This window comes from Adiantum capillus-veneris, chromosome 6 (genome assembly GCF_014529385.1).
Source record: "Adiantum capillus-veneris isolate H3 chromosome 6, ASM1452938v2, whole genome shotgun sequence".
Classification (NCBI taxonomy): Eukaryota; Viridiplantae; Streptophyta; class Polypodiopsida; order Polypodiales; family Pteridaceae; genus Adiantum; species Adiantum capillus-veneris.
Window position 1 is genome coordinate 101,550,532 of NC_140936.1, and position 14,934 is coordinate 101,565,465.

Sequence of the window (14,934 nt, forward strand, 5' to 3'; positions counted from 1 at the left end):
GCATCTGACATGGGAACCTTCAGCTAGACCTCTAGCTTTGGCTTTTTCTCGTTTGTGATGAGACCAAAGAGTATTCTCCAAAGGAAGACTTTGTCTCTCTCTTCACATTTGGCCTTCCAAATGTTTCCAACGACTTGTCTCCATTTGCTTGTTGCCCTCTTTTTGGACCAGGTCCTATTGATGCGCTTGACTCACTCCTCCGTAGAGCAGCTCTTCATGGATATTTTTAGTCTTAGGTGAGTAGAAAAACCTTTCTCCAAGCCACTTCCATGATTTCCAATCGGGCAGTTGTAGACGAAAGTGGTGCACACGGTGCTCTCTAGTGGTGGGGTGCTCTGATGCACTATGCATGCAAACTCACAATCTAGCTCAAATCTACAGACAAGAGTGCAAAGGCATGAAAATAGAACTGAATTGAAAAATGAACAAAAGATGACAATATCCACAAGCCCTCTAAGGCAGCACCCTATACATAACCAAGAAGATCATACAAAGACTAGTCTGGTTGCAGCCAACTTTGCCTAGTCCATGACTACCAACAAGGTACAATGGGGATGTAGAGGCTGAGGTGCAATGGAGAGTGTAGTGGTGCAAGTACTATTGAAAACCAGAATGGAACTAGGCAAACCACAATATGTCTAGACAACAAGACAACAAGACTACAAGGCTCACAGGCCATACCACCAAGGTGATGTGTTCCAAGACTAGTGCACAAGAGTGAACTCTGGCTATAATCTCTCAAGACCATCTCTGTATGATGTCCACATGATTTGTATATATCAACAAGGGGCGTCACTGGTGAGTCAGGCCACCAATCGCCTAGCCGGCCACACTGGACGGCCTAGCCCTGCTCTAGTCCGCTATCGCACCAGCTACTAAAGAAGGGTTGGGTGGTAACTCCTGAATGCTCTGAAAAGGATGGCCATGATCTACCCACACTCTCAATGATCAATGCTACCTCTCTGGCCAAGGTGGTCTGAGTTTGACCCAGACTGGTCAGTGTGTTTGCAATGTCTCCTGTCGATGGGCGGTCCAATAGTGCCCGGACGTCCGGACCAAGGAAGGTCAACTCAAAGATGATGTCCTCTGGAGTACATCCACCAAGGTGGCCATGCAAGTTGAGCCCTATGTAGCCCTGCTATAGATACTCGCCACTATTCCACTCATCATCTCAGGAGTGGTGCACCAAGGACTAAAAGTGTACTGAAAACCAAAACCTAAAAATTGAAAACATCTCTAAATAGTGAAAGAAACTCTAGTAAAATAAAATCTAACATGGTATGTGCAATGACCTCAATAAGGCGGGAGGCACTAAGGATGCTGCTGCTCTAATGTTTAGGAGGAAGAGGTTGGTGGTGGCATGGGGTACTGTGGAAAGAGTAGGGTGGAGGAGGGAAGTGTAGAGGGTATGGTGGGTACGGCACAGGATAGTCTGGCGGTTGTGGGTACTGTGGGTACAAGGAAGGTGTTGAGGATGGATTGGGGGATCCATGGGGAGATTAGACCTGAGGTGTGGTGAGGCCCATGTACAGAAATGAGTAATGTGGATAGGAGCATGTAAAGGGTGGAGCTATAAAGAAGGAGCAATAGATGTCACACTATGTGTAGGTGGAGTGGGTTGTAGAGATGGAGGTATTGGAGTTGTAGGTAGTATGGGTGGCAGCATAGAGATGGGTGAAGAAGCAAGTTGTGGAAGAAAAAGTATTGGACCCGATGACAAAGAATAAATGTAACCACCTGTCTTAGACTCTACTACACCACCCTGTGCCGCTAGTGGTGTCGCCCCTAACGAGGAGCCGGCAGACAAAAGTGAGATGAACTGGTGAAGCTCCTATAGGTTTTCTAAAGTGGGCGGTGGTATCCTGGGGGTGATAGAAACGTGTGTATGAGATGGTGTAGGCGGTAAGGAGGATGAGTGTGTATGGAAAATAGTGGTAGAAGAAGTGAATGTTGTGGGAGAAAATGTGGGTGTTGTGCAAGTGGTGTCAAAAGTAGGGAGTAGGTGTGTGTGCTAGTGGTGAAAAGTGAGGTAGTGTTGTAGTGCCACGGTGTGGCGGTGAAGCTAGGAGTGAGTAAGATGATGAAGGGGGCTGTGTGGTACGAGAATTCATAACTGAGGTGACTGGCGGAGCCAAAGAAATCATTGGCTTCAATGATGTTGTTGAGGCTAGCGGCGTGAAGGTAGCCAGAGCACACTTTGCTATAGTCGCACAACAAAACATACTGCAATAGCGCTCCGCTAATTGATGTAAGTACTCCTCTATAGAGAAGCAATGTGAGCGTCTTGTGTGGTAATGATAGCTGCCTGGCGATTGAGAACTCGACGAAGGTCGAGGTTTTCTATCCCCAATCTCTCAATCTCTGAAGTCTGAGCAGTGTAGATCTGGTGTATCTGGGAATGGAGGGACAAGAGTGAACCGGCATGTGCTCAAACCTGCATGGTGATCCTGTGAGCCTCTGAGAGCACCTGATCCTGATCAAGAAGGATTGGTAGGCTAGTTGACTAAGAGGTCAAGGCGAGGAATGCAACTGTGAATGGTGTAGTAGTGGGAGGTGTTTGGATCTGTGCGTCGTGAGCAAGCTCTGTAGGTAGTATAGGATAAAGATCTGCATGTAAGGTCTGGTTATGGTGGGTAATAGTTAGTTGCATTCATAATTAAGTTAATGTGCTAATTAAAAATGACATAAATAATCCAAGTGCAAATAATTAAAAAATAGTAGATTGATGATATTATTACTTGTAGAATGGTTGTCTATTTATAGATGGAGTAACACATGCAAGAAATGGAGGTGGAAAATGCTAATGCATCCACATAGGTAGCTAGGTGTAATGTGTGCACGAGGAGTTTTATACAAGTGTATGTTCCACATGGCATGAAAATATAGTGCTAGGTGTAGGCATGCTTCCCATAATGATCTGAGGATCATGGATTGGGCATGGTTCACATGTAGTGAGGTTAGGGTTATCCTAACATTGCAGTGGTGAAGATGGGGGACCAGTGATCGTGGAGTGCGAGAAAAATAGCGTGAAATGCCATGTGTAGAGGTGGCCAGTGTAGTGCTAGAAAGAGGTGCCAATGAGTGAGTTGGCAAACTGTTGTGACAAAGATCAATGTGGGTTGGTGATGAAGAGGCATGAGTGACAGAAGAGGGATGTGCACTATGAGAGATGGATGGTGCAAGTGAAAGTAAAGTTGTGTGCTATGATTTGGAGAAGAGGAGGACCCGAGAGAAGTTGGGGAGTCTTGAAGAACCTTTGCCCGCAGTCATGCCCGGCATGCGGCGATGAGGAGGCAAAGCAGATTTACATTTGCCTTTCTCGGGGGCAATGGAAGCCGATGTCGGAGGTGCTGCCATCGATGTTGAGGTTGTATGTGGAAGAGAAGATGCACGTGCATGTGTAATCTGCCTAGACCTAGATGTAGACTCAAGATGTTCTATGTACCAAAGAAGTACGTTGGTGCAGCGAAAGTTGGTCGAAGCTAGGAGATGGTCTATGCCAGGCAAAGGCAGCAAGAAAGTGCAGTGCAGAAGGCTAGGGCAGGTGCCAAGGACCTGGGCAGTCAGAGGATAGCGGAAAAGTATATCTAAAGCGACTTTTTGGGCCAAAAGTGTTACGGGATGGTCCACGTGGGATGGTAGACAAGGGCGTCTAGAATGCCAAGTCAGTGTCTTAAAATGTAGTGTTCAGTGTGCTCTAGAAGCCGGTCCAGACGGCTCGTCAAACGGAGCCCCGGTGTGCAAGATAATGAGGTTTAAAGGCAGAGTGTGTACCAGATCCCCGACGGACAGGGCAGCTGGGGATAGGTGGCCCGGGCTGATGTCAGTATGTACATGTGTAGTGCTCGAGTTGTGAAGCATGTCTGCCTTCTCGGATTGCGAATCGGAGCTCCGCATAGCAAGTTAAGGTCAGTTGATTTTTTTGGGGGGTCGAGTCTGATCCCACTTGACTGCATCACGGGATGCACCATTTGACATTGTTTCGGCCGCGCCAAGGTTCTCGTTGATAGTGTGTATCAAGTGGAGCTAGCACAAAGTGACGATGCGTCAATCGGTTTCCCAGATGGCAAGATATGGCAGTTTGTAAGTTGAGTGCAGTCGACCAAGAGGAAAGTGGCAGATGCTTTTTGGCCTTTTTTGCGGCCTCGGATGACAACCTTGGAGATCTCGAAATGTGGCAAGAGACAGGTGATTTGAAGAGGAAGGAACGGGGTTTCAGTGGGTCTTTACTGCCTAGAAATCGGATCCCATAGGGAGGGGGTTCTTGGAGAAGACGAACGGAGAGCTGCCACATGGCCCCAGTTAAACCCATATGCAAGGTTAATAGATGGATTCCGAGGGTACATGATCCATCGCTTGTGGAGGCGAAGGGAGCTTGGAGCTCCTCATAGCGATGGCGGACCCCCATGGGGGCGCTCTTCTGGTTGTGTGCAGTGGCGCGGTGGCAGAAATGGGCCTGTTTTGGCGGCGGCCGATGAGAAGGGGTGCCCATGGGGCGCGCCCGCTTGAGGGAAGCTTGTGGTGCATTTAGATGACGTGGCAGAGCCATAAGACTTTGTGCCCACGCCCATTAGGGCCAGTTTTTTGAGGGCTAGTGCCCCCCCCCCCCAATAGCGACATCGCTATTGCAAGTCTAGGGGAGGGGTCCCACCATGAAATGAAGCTGCGAGTAGGGGGTAAGTCGAGGCGGTGTCCCACGGCAGCCAAAAGCAAGGGGAGGATCCCGCAGCAGGACAATGAGCCTAGAGAGAAAGAGAAAGAGAGTTTGAGGGCGGCAAGGAGCCCATTGCAAAGGCCTTCCGGGCAAAGCAAAGAGCAAGGCCCAGCAGGGGCAAAGCAAAAGCAAGGGCAAAATGGAGGCCGGGAGAACCAAGTGCAAAGGGAGCCAAGGAGGAGAGAGGAGAGAGAAAAGAACAGAGAGGTGATAGAGGAATCGGGTAGAAAGAGAAAGAGAGAGTCAAAATCAAGCCAATAGAGCAGTGCAAGGTTGAGCCCACAAAGGGGTAAAAAATGAAAGATAAAAAATAAAAAATAAAAAAAGCCAAGGGGCAATAGCGACATCGCTAATGCCCCCCCCAAGAGCAAAAGAGAGAGGAAGAGAGAAAATACAACAAAGCGGTGCCCCTTTCCCAAAAATGCCAATTCAAGGTGCCAAGTGGACCAATTAAAGTGTAAATTCCCAAATTAAAGGCTCCCCTATAAAAGTCAAAATTGGATCAAATTAGGGGCTTTTTTCTTGTCTTTTTGGATGCCGTTTGAAGCCTGCAAAGTGGAGTTCTTTAGCAAGCTAGCCCCTTTGTAACTTTTGCTTGAAAATGGCCATGGTGATGGCAGTGGAAGTCGGTGTACATGTTTTTTGAAGTGCAATCAAGCCACCGTTGCCTCGTCTTGCTGTTGTTTCCCCTTCCCCCTTTCTCTTTCTCCTGCTTTCATGTTTCCCCTCGGTGCCGGCTATGTGGATGTGTGTGTCCCCCGGACCAACAGTGTTTTGTGTGAGAGAGTGAGATTGAGTGGCTGTGAGTGTGTGTAAGGGTGGAGACAGGCCGTGGTAGTAGGTGTGCCTTGTGTCGTGGATTTGTGGAGTGTGTGAGCAGTGGAAATTGAGCAGGCGGTGGTTTGCTAGTGTAATGTGTTTTCTTTGAAGGTGTTTTCTGACAGGATAGGGGTGTTGTGGATACCCTGAGCTATAGAGAGGCCCTTGTGTTTGTGCCGGGCATGTTCCCCCATTCCCGCTTGAGGGAAGCTTGTGGTGCATTTAGATGACGTGGCAGAGCCATAAGGCTTTGTGCCCACGCCCATTAGGGCCAATTTTTTGAGGGCCAGTGCCCCCCCCCCCCAATAGCGACATCGCTATTGCAAGTCTAGGGGAGGGGTCCCACCATGAAATGAAGCTGCGAGCAGGGGGTAAGTCGAGGCGGTGTCCCACGGCAGCCAAAAGCAAGGGGAGGATCCCGTAGCAGGACAATGAGCCTAGAGAGAAAGAGAAAGAGAGTTTGAGGGCGGCAAGGAGCCCATTGCAAAGGCCGTCCGGGCAAAGCAAAGAGCAAGGCCCAGCAGGGGCAAAGCAAAAGCAAGGACAAAATGGAGGCCGGGAGAACCAAGTGCAAAGGGAGCCGAGAGAGAAAAGAAGAGAGAGGTGATAGAGGAATCGGGTAGAAAGAGAGAGAGAGAGTCAAAATCAAGCCAATAGAGCAGTGCCCACAAAGGGGTAAAAACTGAAAGATAAAAAATAAAAAATAAAAAAAGCCAAGGGGCAATAGCGACATCGCTAATGCCCCCCCCCAAGAGAAAAAGAGAGAGGAAGGGAGCAAATAGAGCAAAGCGGTGCCCCTTTCCCAAAAATGCCAATTCAAGGTGCCAAGTGGACCAATTAAAGTGTAAATTCCCAAATTAAAGGCCCCCCTATAAAAGTCAAAATTGGATCAAATTAGGGGCTTTTTTCTTGGCTTTTTGGATGCCGTTTGAAGCCTGCAAAGTGGAGTTCTCTAGCAAGCTAGCCCCTTTGTAACTTTTGCTTGAAAATGGCCATGGTGATGGCAGTGGAAGCCGGTGTACATGTTTTTTGAAGTGCAATCAAGCCACCATTGCCTCCTCTTGCTGTTGTTTCCCCTTCCCCCCTTCTCTTTCTCCTTCTTTCATGTTTCCCCTCGGTGCCGGCTATGTGGATGTGTGTGTCCCCCGGACCAACGGTGTTTTGTGTGAGAGAGTGAGATTGAGTGGCTGTGAGTGTGTGTAAGGGTGGAGACAGGCCGTGGCAGTAAGTGTGCCTTGTGTCGTGGATTTGTGGAGTGTGTGAGCAGTGGAAATTGAGCAGGCGGTGGTTTGCTAGTGTAATGTGTTTTCTTTGAAGGTGTTTTCTGACAGGATAGGGGTGTTGTGAATACCCTGAGCTATAGAGAGGCCCTTGTGTTTGTGCCGGGCATGTTCCCCCATTCCCCCTCTCCAATGTGAGTGGAGTATCAACGAAACGTTGATGATTGTTTATTTGCTGTCTGTAGTGCTTTGCTCTATCATGCAGGTGATCCAAAATTAGCTTGTGAAAAGGAAAAGGAGTGTGTGTGACTAGGCAACAAATTGCATCACAAGTAGTGTGTGCGCGTTGAGGTTTGGGTGTGCTATTAGGCTGTAACTAGGCTCTAAACAAAAAGTAGTAAGAGAGAATGATTTTTTTGTTTTCAAAAAAAATGGTATGAGAAGGTAACAGTAGATCGTTGGTGGTGGATGGTGATGTGATGATGTTGAGATTATCAGTTTGCATGGCAATAGTGCCAAGGAGTGCTTCATCTAAAAGAGCTCGGTTTTGCATAGCCTAGTGGTACTACAAGTAGAAACAAGGCGTAGTGAGTAGCTTAGGAACGATATTGCTATTGCAAATTGAGAAATTCAAGCAGTGCAAAGGGATTATTGTGCAAGTTAGAGACCAAACAAAACTCAATCAAACAGAGGACGGAAGAGGAAATGCTGAAAATTGAAAAGCGGGGAAGTTGTCCTTGCAGGGTGGGATTTTTGCTTGGCCAACACAAGTTGCTTTCATCGTACTGGGGATTTTTGGTTAGGGTTTGCAAATCAAAATGCATATGGACGATGGCGTATGCAACCGGTTTGTGATAGGGTTATCGAAGATCAAAAATTGGAAGCATCTATTGATTGCCAGTGTCAATTAAGTTTCTTGTCTATGTTGGATTTTAGGCATTAATTCTCTTCTGATCTGTGATATGCTTCCGCTATTGCTCTCTAAGTGTCTTCTATATAATCTTACTAACACTAAATCGGCCCTAATCGCACTGGTTTCCCTTGGTTTGAGGTTAGTTTGATTACTCGTCTACAGCCAGAAGCTTGGTGCTTTCCCGGTTGACCCCGGAGACACGTGCACTTCGACAGCGAGAGGAGAGAGAAAGAGGGTGAGGGAAAAATGGGGCGAGAGGAGAGAGAGAAATGGGGCGGGGAAAATGGGGCTAGGTTGGAAATTGGGTAGGAGGAGAGAGAAAGAGGGCGAGGAGAAAAAAAATGGAGCAAGCCTGGAGAAAGAAATGAGGTGGGGAAAATGGGCGAGGTTGGAAATTGGGCGGGAGGAGATAGAAAGAGGGCAACGTTGGAAATTGGGCAGGAGGAGAGAGAAAGAGGGTGAGGAGAAAAAATGGGGCAAGAGGAGAGCGAAATGGGGCGAGGTTGAAAATTGGGCGAGACGAGAGAGAAAGAGGGTGAGGAGAAAATGGGACTAGAGGAGAGAGAAAGAGGGCGAGGAGAAAATGGGGCGAGAGAAAGAGGGCGGGGAAAAGACTGAGAAAGGTAGGAAATAGGGCAAGTAGAAAAATAAGGGGAGAGAGAGAGAGAGAGAGAGAGAGAGAGAGAGAGAGAGAGAGAGAGAGAGAGAGAGAGAGAGAGAGAGAGAGAGAAAGAGAATATTAGCATTGTGGCAAGGGCAGTGTTTGTGGCACATGCAGCAACCAACACATAGCTGTGTAAGCGAGGGTGACTCAAGGGCCAAGATGGGGCAAGCCTTACGAGAAGGAGGGCGAGATGAGAGAGAGAGAGAGTTGGGGAGGACCTTAAGTGTAGGATAGGGCGGCTAACGTTGGGCAAAGGAGTAAAATAAGGGGAAGAGAAATGAAGTGAGATAGATCCATTGAGCAAGCAAGACTAGGCTAGGGAAAGAAAGGCCAAGCTAGGGAGAGGGCTGGGAGAGTAGAGGTAAGAGAGAGAGCTGGAATATGGAGATAGAAACAACCATGGGATAGGGAGAGAAGAGAGAGGAGGTATTCTGGGGGGGGGGGGGGGGGGGGGGGGGGGGGAGGGAAAGAGTATTCAAATAAGAATAATACCAAGAGATGCCAAGAGTGTTTTACAAAAAAATGAACCATCAGAGAGTTGGAAGAGAGAGAGAGGTTCTCGGGGGATTCACCATGGAAAACTTACCGCACCACGTAAGTGCAGGGGAGGGGTTTTTTTTAACAAGTTACATAAGCGTATAAGTTAGGGGCAGGTCCCAAGTAATTTATCTCCCAGTTTTAAAAATAAGGGAGGGGGTATCATATTTATGGTGGTGGGGGGGGGGGGGGGGGGTGAGGAAAAGGAAAAATGAGAGGAAGTTTTTGTGTTTCAAAATTATGGTTTCCCAAAAGAGTCTGTCCTCGAACTTGTGAGTCAATAACTACAAAGATACATGCAAGAACTAACATTGCTTTGTATCAATTGCTTTCTTTGTGATTATAGTTCATTTGTTGAGGGATGAAAGCTATAAAGAGTTTTTATAGATGCAAATTTACGCGGAGAACCTAACACAACTTTATAACCATGTTTTTTGAGTAATTTAGACGGGTCAGAATTGGATGAGTAGCTACAGTGCAGGTTGAACGGGCACATAGTTTGAAATTTAAACTAAGACACATTGAGGGTTACATCTAGTTATCAACAAAAGTGGTTCCTTAGTATGTTACCAGTCACTATGCTACACTCTCTTCGACTAGTTTTACTCAGTTAGATCATGTGAGACCTAAATTGTATATGTAAGATAGGGGTATGATAGTTTGTTGCATTGATTGTCGTACAAGAGTAGAAATGGGGGTCATATTCCCTAATATGAGTCGTATATAGGGGTTTTATCACAGTTGTTCGCTCGCATGTGGCATCCCGTTTTGTATATAGAGTGAATCCCCCGGGGACCCGGGGGATTCACCATGGAAAACTTACCGCGCCACGTAAGTGTAAGGGAGGGGGGGTTTTTTACAAGTTACATAAGCGTATAAGTTAGGGACAGGCCCCCAATAATTTATATCTGAAGCTCAAAAATAAGGGAGGGGGGAAGAGGGAGGGGGGGGGGGGGGGACTGCCCCATGTTGATTACTTGTAACCATTGGTCATCGTGTGCTCTAGAACTCGGATGAATTTTGGGGAAGGTACGTTGCCAATCACTCTTTGATTAGCTTTACTCATTTAGATCATGTGAGACCTAAATTATATATGTAAGATAGGGGTATGAGATTTTTCTTCATTGCTTGTCATATAAGCGTAGAAAGGGGGGTCATATTCCCTGATATGAGTCGTATATAGGGGTTTTATCAAAGTTGTCCGCTCGCAGGTGGCGTCCCATTTTGTATATAGAGTGAATCCCTCGGGCCCGGGGAGAGATTGAACAAGATTGGACCACTGCCGCTTTGTGAGGACAATTGCATTAGAGAGAGAGTGAGAGAAAAACATAGTGACGATAGAAGCTTGGCAATCGTAAGGATGATTAGAAAATGAGAAAATGAGATAATACAGTTAACTGACGATAACCCAAGATTAGAGAGGATGGTCTAACGCAAATATGGGATGCAGGCAAGAGAACGGTTCCCAACCAAGACTGGAGAGCGAATACATGGATTGATAGTGAGGGAAAGCTCCATGGGTGGAAATAAAATGAGTTGGGTGCCACCGTACTACAAGTCAAATGCGAGTGAAAGGTTAAGTGTGGTATGGCTTGAGGCAGGAGCCATTAACTAAGGGTAAGGATTCCCCTGAGACTGTGTGTAGCTGAACTGCTCCTTGAGGAAGAATGTTGGTAGCCACAAATGGTCCTTGCCATATTGGCATAGCTTCTTGCCTTTTTCAAGTAATTGGTCTAGTATAAAAGAACTAATGAACCTTTTCCAAACTTCTTGGATTTTAAGTGCCAATCATGTCAAGCTTTTCTCCGTTGTTGCTCCATTTCTAAAGCTCTAGTTGCTAAGAGTCACTCCTCTTACAACTTGGTGAGCCAACCAGTGATAGCCAAGTGTTGGGCTCTAGGACAGTCCACCTTAACTGTAGTGACCCGTGGTGAACCAAAATGGAATTCAAAAGGTGCCACTGCCTCTAGTCCAAATGCGAGCTGAAATGGTGAATGTTGATTTGTGGCCTTGAAAGCAATGCTATACGCCGACGTAGCACCTAAAACTGTTGTTGGCCAAGATGTAGGGTGAAGGTGGCAGGTTTTGCAAAGCAAAGAAAGAAGTACTTTATTGGTGCTTTCTGCCTGTCCGTTTGCCTGAGGATAGTAGGAGAAGGACTTCTTATGAAAAAAATTATACCGACCAAAAAGATTGCCCAAAAGCTCATTGACAAACTGGTGCCTTGATCGCGCTGGTGATTTCAAGAGGGCAATCAAACCTGCAAAATATGTCTTCATACAAGAATTTTTCCAATGTGACTGATGTGCAATCAGAAGTTGTTGCTACCTCTTCCCGTTTGGTAGCATAGTCTATGGCAATCAAAAGATACCTTCTATTCCCTGGCTAGCCAACTAGGTTGACAGGACCAAAAAAATCAATCGCCCATCTTGCAAAAGGCAACCATGCTAAAGAGACCTATAAGGGATGGTTGGCTTGGAGAGTTGGTTTTGGGGCACACCATTGGCATGAATCACAAGACCTAGCATATTGCATTGCATCTCGAAAGACATAAGGCCACCATAACCCATTGTACAGAATGTGATGGGCAGTAATGTATCCTGGGGGTAGTGGCCACCTATACTACGAGAGTGGATTCTTCTACAATTTCTTGAACTTCATGTGGAAGAACACAACGACAAAGAATCCCATCCGGACCACTTTTGTAAAGCGTGTCACCAATCATGATATAGGGCTTGCCTTTGAAGACAGATTTGTTGGATAACAACCTGTGGACAAAATATGCATAATGTTTGAGTATCATTCAATGGTAGTATCCAACTTAAAAAGGAAACTGTCTGGAAGGTCATCTTATACACCTGTGCCTGTTTCTTTTTACTTAATCCTGAAGAGATGGTCTGCCATATTATGCTCTTTTCCAGGGCAAAGAGAAACTTCAAAATTAAATTCTTGAAAGAGCATTAACCACCTCCAAACATGTCTGGATACTTGAAACTTGTTGAGAAGATACTTGAGGGCTTGGTGGTCAGTGATTACCACAAAATGGACACCCAAAAGATAATTCTTGAACTTCTATAGAGCATAGACAATGGCCAAACCCTCTCTTTCAATGGTACTATAGTTTCTTTTTACTTTAGTAGCGGACTTGCATAGCAAATAGGACTCTCTAATTTGTACTCCTGGCTAGGTTGAGTAAGGACTGCACCTATGACTGTGATACTAGCATTAGTGTGCACATGGAAAATGAGTGACCAATCAAGTGTGACTAATATGGGGGCATGTGTGAGGCATTTATTTAGATAGTTGAAAGCTATATATTTTGCATAGCTCCATTGAAATCTTTGGGCTTGACTAGTGAGGCGAGTCAGAGGCCTGGCAATATACGCATACAATCTAATAAACTTTTGGTGGTAGCTAGTGTGACCTACAAAACTTTGCACTCCTTTAGCATTAATTGGCCTAGGCATGCATAAAATGGCTATAACTTCTTCTGGGTCAGGAGCAAGGCCTTTAGCAGAAACAATGTGACCTAATAGAGTGCCTTGTATGACCATAGAATGACACTTATTCGGGTTGAGTTTCATATTTACCTCTCTACAGCGAGAAAAAATAAGAGATAAATATACCATGTTTCTTGGAAGCATTTGAGTGGACTTGTAGAGCCTTGGCACACAAGAAGCAAGAAAAATCATCCATGAAAATCTGCAAAAACTTATCGAGGAAGGACTCAAACATACTGTAGGTTGTTCTGCTCCAGGAAGCGGGTGCATTCTTTAGTCCAAAGGGCATCCTTTTGAAGACAAAAACTCCCCATAGGGTAATAAAAGTTGTCTTGATCATGTCATCTCCTAGAATGGCCATTTGGTTGTAGCCATTGAAAAAATCCATAAAAGCTAGCAAAGCATGGTCGGTTACCTCTTCTAACACCACTAGCTTCCGACATTTTATCAACTTCTTTCTTGACTGCTACTGCATACTTGGGGTTGAGCTTGTATGCCCAATCTCACACACGTTTAAATTTTCCTATTGGGGTATAGAGTGAACTCCCAAAGTCGGGTCAAGTCCTGTGAGGTATTTGTATGACAAGTCAAAGACATCCTTCTAGCTAGTAATAAAATAAATCATTAAGTCTAATAACTTGGGGTGATCCTAGAGAAATGAAGCTAGCAATATTGGGTTGGGCTCTTCTTCAATACCTAAGTTCACTTCTTTGACCGAGTCTTGATAGTTGCCTAGGTTCCACTCTTCAGCTACATCCTGGATAGCTTTGGTCAATGCATCCACATCATGAGCAGGACTCTGATCAATGGGAAAGTCTTGTGCATGCTCATGTAACCATCCTAGAGGAAGTTCCTCTAGAGGCAAGTCATCTCTAGTTTTCTTTAAGCTGGTCTGTGGCCACTTGGGTGAGGTGGGGTTGGTTGAAGCCTTGCCTATGGGCAGGAAAGAATCACATGTTCCAGCTTCATGCTTTGATTATTATTCTTGTTGCCCTTGTAGGGGAGACTTCTTACCACGCCTATGGTGAGTGACACGCTCTCCAAGACCAAGAGACTCCACTTCTTCAATACTTGTGTCTTCCTCCATTCCAGTGAGGAATACAAAATAGTGAGGGTCAGGTGCTACTTCTAAACATTCTAGGAGCTCATTTTCTTCACCAGGGACGTTGGGTAAGACCTCTTCCTTTGGTGGTTCTCCTTGGTCGCTTTCGCTTTTGCCTTTTAGTCATCATGTTTGCAATGTTGAGGGAAGACTTTTTATTGGATGGGTCAACTCCACTTTCTAGTTGGATCTGTCCCTACCTTGTACTTGGTGTAGTGATCCACATTGTATCATTGCCCTAGTCATGAAGTGCTCAAGTATGTTGTATACAAGGCCTACCAATCAGTAGAGGAAAACCCCCATCCACTTTTGATAGAGCTGGACTACCACAAAGTCGAGCCAAAAAGTGAAGTCTTCTACTACCATTACGACTTGTTCCACCACTCCAATCGGGCGGACTTTGCATTGGTTGGCTAAGGTGACAGCGAAAGTGGCTCTATCGGTGGGCACCAAGCCAACCCAAGCTATCAAACGGTGAACTCTAGCATGAGTTTGATCCCTGAGCCACCATCCACTATAACACCTCCAAACTGATGGCCATAAATGGACACTATTGGTGAGGAATTTTATAGTTAGTGAGGGGTATCGATGGGTAGGGAATCATGTATGACTCTTCAAAAGAAATTGTGGGCAAGTACCCGCCACAGTTTGGGCATGAGGGGTATAGAGCTTGGATTTCCCTGAGAAGGTCACCCCTAAACCTAGGGTCTATTTGGAGAAGTTCATACAATACGACACTTTTGTAGGTGGCCTTTAGAATCTCCTCAGGTGGCATGGATGTTAACCTGTGAAGCCTTCCTTGTGGCATGTCCTGAAGGGATTCTGTGTATGCCTGCTCCAATGCCAATGGCATAACGGTATTTGTGGCATTGTCTCTTTTTCTTCCACTATCGGTGGCAGCTTAGTTGACTCCTTAGGTTGTCTTGTAGGCAGAGGCTTTTCTATGGGTAAGGATAGGTTCTTGGCTATTCTTTGAGCTCTTGTGAGTACTCTAGTAGTGCCTGAGATTTCTTGAGCCAATGTAGCGGGTGAAGGTGAAGGGTGAGGAGTGAGGACATGAGTGGATGGTGAGGGCAAAGTGTACATAGTGGGCTCTTGTGAAGTAAGTAGAGAACTTACAAAGATCATGTTCAGAGAAGAAGATGGGTGTTGCTTGGGGCAGTCTCTTGTGTAGTGATCTTTAGCATCTGGACAATGTTTGCATGGTTAAGATCCTTCTGGTAGAGAACATCTAGCTTGGTAGTGATCATATTCTCCACATCTATAGCACATCACTGGGTGGTTGGCCGCCCTAGGGTAGGTAAGGTATGTAGGTCGCGGTGTCCTTGGGGCAAAGACTTGGTCTGGGCTAGGGGTAGTATAGAATTTTTGGATCACAGGGCCACCATAAGGGGTCATACTAGGTACAATGGGAGATGGTAGCAATGGTGGGGGTGTACTAGGGCCAAAGTGAGTAGCCCAAGGT

At 46.1% G+C, this 14,934-nt stretch overlaps 1 pseudogene; it reads right to left on the bottom strand.

The window, feature by feature from the left end:
* Positions 1-2,963: 2,963 nt before the first annotated feature.
* LOC147455985 (uncharacterized) lies at positions 2,964-13,454 on the bottom strand (annotated as a pseudogene).
* Positions 13,455-14,934: the final 1,480 nt, after the last annotated feature.